Source organism: Pinus tabuliformis, chromosome 7 (assembly GCF_031772625.1).
Source record: "Pinus tabuliformis cultivar Carrire ecotype Pingquan chromosome 7, CPIR1, whole genome shotgun sequence".
NCBI classification, from domain to species: Eukaryota; Viridiplantae; Streptophyta; class Pinopsida; order Pinales; family Pinaceae; genus Pinus; species Pinus tabuliformis.
In genome coordinates, this window is record NC_142293.1 from 714,480,558 (window position 1) to 714,487,903 (window position 7,346).

Genomic DNA, 7,346 nt, shown 5'->3' on the forward strand with positions numbered 1-7,346 from the left:
ATATAACATTAATATTAATGATGTTATAGGTAGTGCATGACTTATTGAATTTTCAAATGGGGATGACATATTTTCAACCAATCACTGGAGTAGAGTTTTGTCAACTATGAAATTCTAATTATTCATAAGAAATAGTATTCATTTATATTGTTATATTGTTATTTAGATAAATTATAATTCATCAGTATTGTTATATTCTTATATTGTAATGTTGTTATATCTCTTAAATGTAGCAATTCATACTTTGACTCTGTGGTAAAGAGTTAAATTGCATTCTACTTTTCACAAGATTTGACTATGGATTTAGAGCCAAGATGAAATATATTGTTAGATGTAGAGCTCCTACGATTTCCATCTCTAGCCTAGAGTGAATCAATATTGCCAACCACTTCATTCACTTCATCATATAGGGTATCTCATAACAAAAATAAATGAGTTAGATAATTATAAGTTGCTAGTAAAATAGAGATATATTGGATGTACTTGAAATGAAAATAAAGTAATTTTAGTTATCTAGAAAGCTTATTCTATTACACTCATAAAAGAGGAAGAAGAGAGAGGAATAAGAATTCAAATTTAAATAAAAGTGTGGACAAATAAAAGTGGATTTGAGAAAAATATATAGTGAAGCTACATACATGAAAAACACAAATTTGAGATATATGGAAGATGGAAAAGGACAAATCATCATTTTATATTTTTAAATTAGAGTTTGTAAGAGAATTTATCGATGGACAAATCTTTAATCAACAAAATGAAAAAAATAAGAAATACCATGACAAGTTATGCAAGGAAGGCAATGAATTTCAATTTCAAAATTATTTACAAAAGCTTTGGCAACTAAATGAGGTACATAAATATTCAAGTAATATTTTTAATTTTTGTATGTGTTTAAATACTTTGAAAACACTAAAATTTTAAATACATGTATCATCTATGAAAATTGTATAAAAACATAAATAATCATTCTTAATAGTACATAATATTTTATACTAATGATAGGGATCCTTTATATACTAAAAAATTCTCTCCATGACTTTTGAATATCAATTCTAAATGGTGGATTTTTGCATAAATTAAAATATCACAATAACAATGAAGGAAATATTAGAGAAACAATATGGTTAGATTTAAATAAGGTCACAATAACATTAAAAGATCATAATTTAACAATGAAGGAAATAAATTCTAGAGAAACTCAACAACAACAACATTCTTCGATGTATTATATTTATTATAAGTTCAACATGTCATTTACATCGATTCAATCTTAATGTGTCGTGGATAGAAAACATTCCTCCCAACCACCCGAGATAATCCCAATTAACACGATAAAATAGGTTTTTACCAACATTACTCATCCAAACTCCAATTCATGGAAATATAAGAAACAGATATGTGTGCATACAAATATCGGTGCAATAAATAGTGCAGATGTCTGTGTACAAATATAAAAACCCATAAATCCAAATAATGCATGTAGGATGCCTACATTAAAAAAAACAAAAAACAAAAAAACAACAAAAAAACAACAAAAAAAACAAAAAACAACAACAACAACAAACAAAAAACAAAAAACAAAAAAAAACAAAAAACAAAAAAAAAAAATAAAAAAAAAAAAAAAAAAAACAACAACAACAACAAACAAACAAACAAACAAACAAAAAACTTCAATGTTGCTATTGGTTGCATAGAAATATATAAAAAAAAAAGCATAAACCCAGATATTGTGTTGCTAGTTGTATTCAAATATAAAAAAAACCCACAAACCCATATGTTGCATGCATGCTTGCATACAAATATAAAAAATCATGAGTATTGGTACAATCTACATGGTACAATAATAGTAAGATATAAAGTATAATATAAGGAGCGAGGATGTTGATCTGGTTCTGAAAACAAATTTATTTTTGGCCTCGTAATACCTTCCATTGTATCCACCAAAGGTAACAAAAATATCTTCACCATTTTTTTCAAAAAAACCACAGGACAAGAGACTAGATACAAATTTGTTAATAAATACAATGGCATACAACTATATAAAACCATATAATTGTAGCAAACTAGTGTCAAAGAGCTTGGTTCCTAGTACAATTTAAATGGAATGGAACCCAATTGTAGACCATGTGTATAATTCAATTGGAACCTACATAACCATTTGTGTATTTCACATGGAACCTAATAAGATATGAATTAGGAAAGAATTAAGATATCGTTAGTGTTACCCTAAAATATCTTATATACGTATATTATATTATCCATATATAGAATAGAGGATATATATAGGTTATATCTACCTTATATATTCAATAGATGAGACCCCTGGAATAATATAATATTGCCTCAAATTATAACTAGTGTTATATACTACGTGGCATATGAGTGATCATAATGATATTACCATACTGAACTATGATTGGTTGACTAACTAACTATGTATATAGGTATCATATCCTATATGACCTAGGTGGTTATATTATAGGGTATTATAGGGGCCTTGATATATCTCTTGAATAGTATATTCATAAGTGAATATGACTAGTATGGTACATACCTAATCATGTGTATAATTCAAATGGAACCTAATATGTCGAAATGCCTTGACCTTAAAGCAATGCTTTTTAGAATATGAATTTTTTATTAAACTCAGAAATAACCAAAATAGGTCAATGACACTTTTTCGATATGACCAAAACACTTTGTCTATTTCATCTCCCACAATTTTAGAACTTGGTCCTACTATTTATGTATTGGATACCTATAAGAATTTTTGGTTAAGCTCACAATTTAGTATGTATCCAAACTCTATACCAATATTATTATGGCGTCAAAATTTCTAGATTCTAAACCTAACACCTCAAAAATGGGAATAGCACAACCATGATGTGTCTAGAGGTTGGACATGGATGGTTTCAAATGGTTTGTATTGTTTGATGTTAATGATTGTTCCAACTTGTGTTGATCTTACTTCACTACTTTTTGGACAACTCAAACAGTTGTTCAATTTCAGTTTACAGTTCTATAATGTAAAGTTATACTTAAATAAGAATATAATAGGACATCATCTATGTGTATGTAGTCTTAAAATAAGGAAACAAATTAACCTCATTAATATAGAGTGGTCACGTTCCTATATTTTTAGGGTCATGTAAACCACATTTTGATGGATCACCCTTTTGTGGATTGTAAATGTTCCTCTTGTCATGATATTATAATGAGATATAAATTTGGAAAGAATGCTAGATGATATCACCTTTTTATAATAATTACTCATATCAGGCTCATTGTTAGCCCAATAGAGGATGAACTGATAAGCTTAGTGAACCACCTCTAGCAATGTTCTATCCTATAGTAAGTTGAATTGTGTCAACAACAGGGTGAATTTATTACTAGCTTCAAGTCTACGATGTGCAACTTAACTACCAAAAGAGTGCTAGCCTTTTTCTAAGGTGCAAGTTTTATTCATAACAGATTGAGGTATTTATGACAAGTCTTATTTAGTTATGGAATTGAAATGGCACCCTATATAGTGCAATAAATAAATTAGGAAACTTTAACTGATAAATGGCCTTGATTATTTCTAGAATATATGTTGGCATAGTCATTTATAGATTTAACTAACCTTGTTTTATCTTGCCTCTCTATTCTATAGAAGGGAAGGGGAAGAGGTCGTATTACACATATATGTAGGGTTCCTTTCTTTGTATTATTTTTATCATAGAAATGAAAATGGTGCAATTGGGATCATTGTATAAGTGGGCCATTAAAGAATTGGAAGAGGCAATCTTCTAGTTTGCAGGAGGGAAAATTCATGGATATGGATATGAAAATAATGGAGAAGGTCCTTGATTTTGCAGTAAATATTAATAAGAGAAAGTACGATGATGAGTGGGAATATGACAATGATGAAGTATTTGGATTAGAGACTAACTCCTTTGATTTATCTCAATATTTCAGTGATTATGCTTGTAACAGTGATATATCAGGAGAATTACTCATATTGGAAACTGCATCATCATCACCTTTATATAATCATAATAACAACAACAATAATTTTGATCCTCTCAAGGAGGGCATGTCTCAAGGCTAATGGATGAGGAAAATATCCAAGTCAAGATAGTTTGAATAGGAAAGGATACATAGCAATCCACATATATCATCACGCAACACAAAAGAAACTTAAGAGAGTAAGAATGAACTCCTTGAACCTAAGGAGATAGAGGTTACTTTCAAGGATTTGGTCGATGAATTGGGTCTTAGAAATTCAAAATATTTGTAGAGGAATGCAGTTGCAAAAGTGAGGTTTTTGTACAAGCATAAAATTGAGAACAATATGATGATAGCTAAGGAAAGAGTTGTAAGGCCCTTGGTTTGTCTAATTCATTCCACAAAACCTCAAACACAAGAAGTTGTGTCACTACCCTTCTAAATTTGACAGTGTGATGATAACAAGATGGAAATTACATGATTCAGAGTGATCAAGCCTCTGATATACCTATTGAACACAGGAACTTCAATAGCAAAACAAAATGAAACTTATGTTATCTTCAGTCTGTCCCTCAAAGATAACAACAATGTCTCAATAGGTGTTGCAGGTGCAATTGCACCCCTGGTGGCTTTGTTTATCAGTGGATCCTCTCAAAGAAAAAATGGATGTTGCTACAATGCTATATATTCTATCATCTCTTCATCAATAAGGATAGGAATATTATGGAGAGGGAAACCATGCCCCTTATAGATCTCACATTAGATCCTTCCTCTGGTATAATTATGGATAAAGTAGTAGTTGTGTTGAGAAACCTTACCTAGTGACCTAGATGGAAAGAATGTGACTTGGATGAAGATTGGATGTCTATCTTGGCAGAGATACTAGGGATTGGATAACATAAGTGTAGAGAATTTTCCACATAAACTCTTTTAAATCTTTGTGAAGATAGTTATCTATATCGGACACTGGTTTCCTGAGAGAGGGTTATACCACCACTTGTGGCATCATCACAATCGGGCATAACACTCCCATGGGATAATAGGGACTTGAATGTAAATTATAGATGAACATTTTTTTACTCCCTCACAAGTTGACTAATGTCTTTTTGATGTGAAAACACAACACCCCCATTTTTAATTAATTTGTTTCAAAAAAATGGGGACCCTTTCCGTAAATTTTAGCTAAATCACCTTTTAATATTTCTTTTGGTTAAGTGTCCTACAATTTTGTGAGATTTTAATTTTCTTCGGATTTCTATTCTGATTGCTTCATTGTATTCGACTTTCCTCTAGATTTTCATCGGTTCTTATTTCATCTCATTTGGTTGCACGGTTTGCAAATGGTACTCCTCTGAAGTTTGATGATTTTTATCGTCGAGGCTAAAAAATGTACAAAATGTATAATATTTTATTTTTGTAAATTAAATGTAAATATTGATTTTTAATTAATTATTGCTAATTAATTCATTTTTCCTAACGGTCCTATAAAATCACAACAGTCAAATTGTAGAGAAATTAAAATTACGTGTTTTCGAGATCTCAGAAGTCTATTCCAAATCTCAATTTCAAAAAATTATGAGAATCCGAAATCGTTGTCGTTTATGGGTGGGTCCCACTCCATGTGGGCCTTATATCACACCTTATGCCTCCCACCTAAATATTATTCCTCCCTCTCATATCATATCAAAATATTTTTATTGAGACTCTTTTTTAAAAACCTTTTGATGTTTTAAAATCTTGTGATGTTCGATGGTCTATTGTCATCACCATTAAACACTATAACCTCACACCTTATAACTTCGATGACTCATCTTATCTCACATGCAATACTCTTATCAGAACAATTACATCGGGGCCATTTAAACATGACCTCCGATAAACCATTCCCCTGATATTCCTATATCACCAAAACTTCAATGGCACAAGACCATCTCATCGTGCCCATTATGCATCTCAACATGTTTTATATCAGAACCTCACAACAGTTTGATATTGTAACGTTAATTAAAATTATCCTCTGAAATTCTCTTATTAAATTTTAAATCCCCTCTCTACTCCATTTCTTATATATAAGTCCCTCATTATGCCACCACTTATCCACCATGCCTCATACTTTGAGCCAAAAGCCACTATGCTCGTTCACTTAGGACCAATAACCACTTGACAAGTGTCTTATTTTTGATTAATTAATTTTTTAATTATTTTAAAAAAATTAATTATTTTAATTAAAATATAATATTTATTATTTTCAACCACTTGTAATGATTAAATACACCAACGGGATTACGGAAATTGGACGAAGCCGGAGCTGCGAAATATGAACCCTACAGCCGCCGCCGTCGCAGCACCCTCGGCCTCCATTTGGCCTCGGCTCACGGCCGTTGAAGAGGCAGATCCAGTCCAGATAAGAAGGCCGGAGACGAATCAGGCATTGAGCAGAGTTACGGAGCCGAAACCCAACTGCGAAGATGCAGCCGCTGTCGCCTCCCTGTCCTCGGCCGCCGCTTGGCCTCTGCATGGACCTGATGCTGAAAGGAGGGCTCGACTCAGGATCTATTGGAGGCGTGAACCCAAGTTGAAGCTCCATGCGGAGGTTGAGCTGAAGGAAAAGGCGAATGTCCATGCGTTGAGCTCAGGAGCGCATAGCCATGGCAGCTCTGGCCCCTCCATTGATCAGGGGCCTCTCCACAGATTGGTCGCCCTTCCCCTTGCAGCAGATCCGAGTTGGAGCAAAAGATACCTCAGGCAGAAGATCTCTTCTCTCCTGCTGCCTCCTTTGCGTCAAGAGATGGGAGACTCAAAAGATTCTAGCCCCGTGCTGCTCCAAAAATCTTTTGAAAATTCCTCTGCCCCCTTTCAGGTTCAAATAGCACAGATCTTTGGCAAGACCATGCTGCAATGGGCAAACCCTACAGATCTAGTGCAGAACCTCAAAGCAAATCTAGAGCACAGACTTGGGATCCCCTCAGCCCTACAGAGACTTATTTTCCAAGGTAAACAGCTCGAAGATCCTCTTCCTCTCTCTTTCTACAGCATAAAAAGCAACAGTTCTTTAGTGTTTTCCTTTCGCTTGAGAGGTGGAGCTGCAGGGCAATCCTCTTCTGCTCCTCCATACTCCTACAAAGCTGCAGTCCACTCTGAGATACCCGCAACCCCGGAACCTCCCAAACCCAAGCCTTTTTTGGTTGACAAATTGGAGGAGGTTCCCTCTGTTGAGATCTCCTACTCTGACCTTGCAGACGACACCCAAAAATTTGCTAAAAGGGCCATCATCTGCAGATTCAATGGGCTCTGGCCACGCTCAAAGGATCTTTATGACTGGATCAATGACAATTGGACTGACCATTGCAAGGTCTATT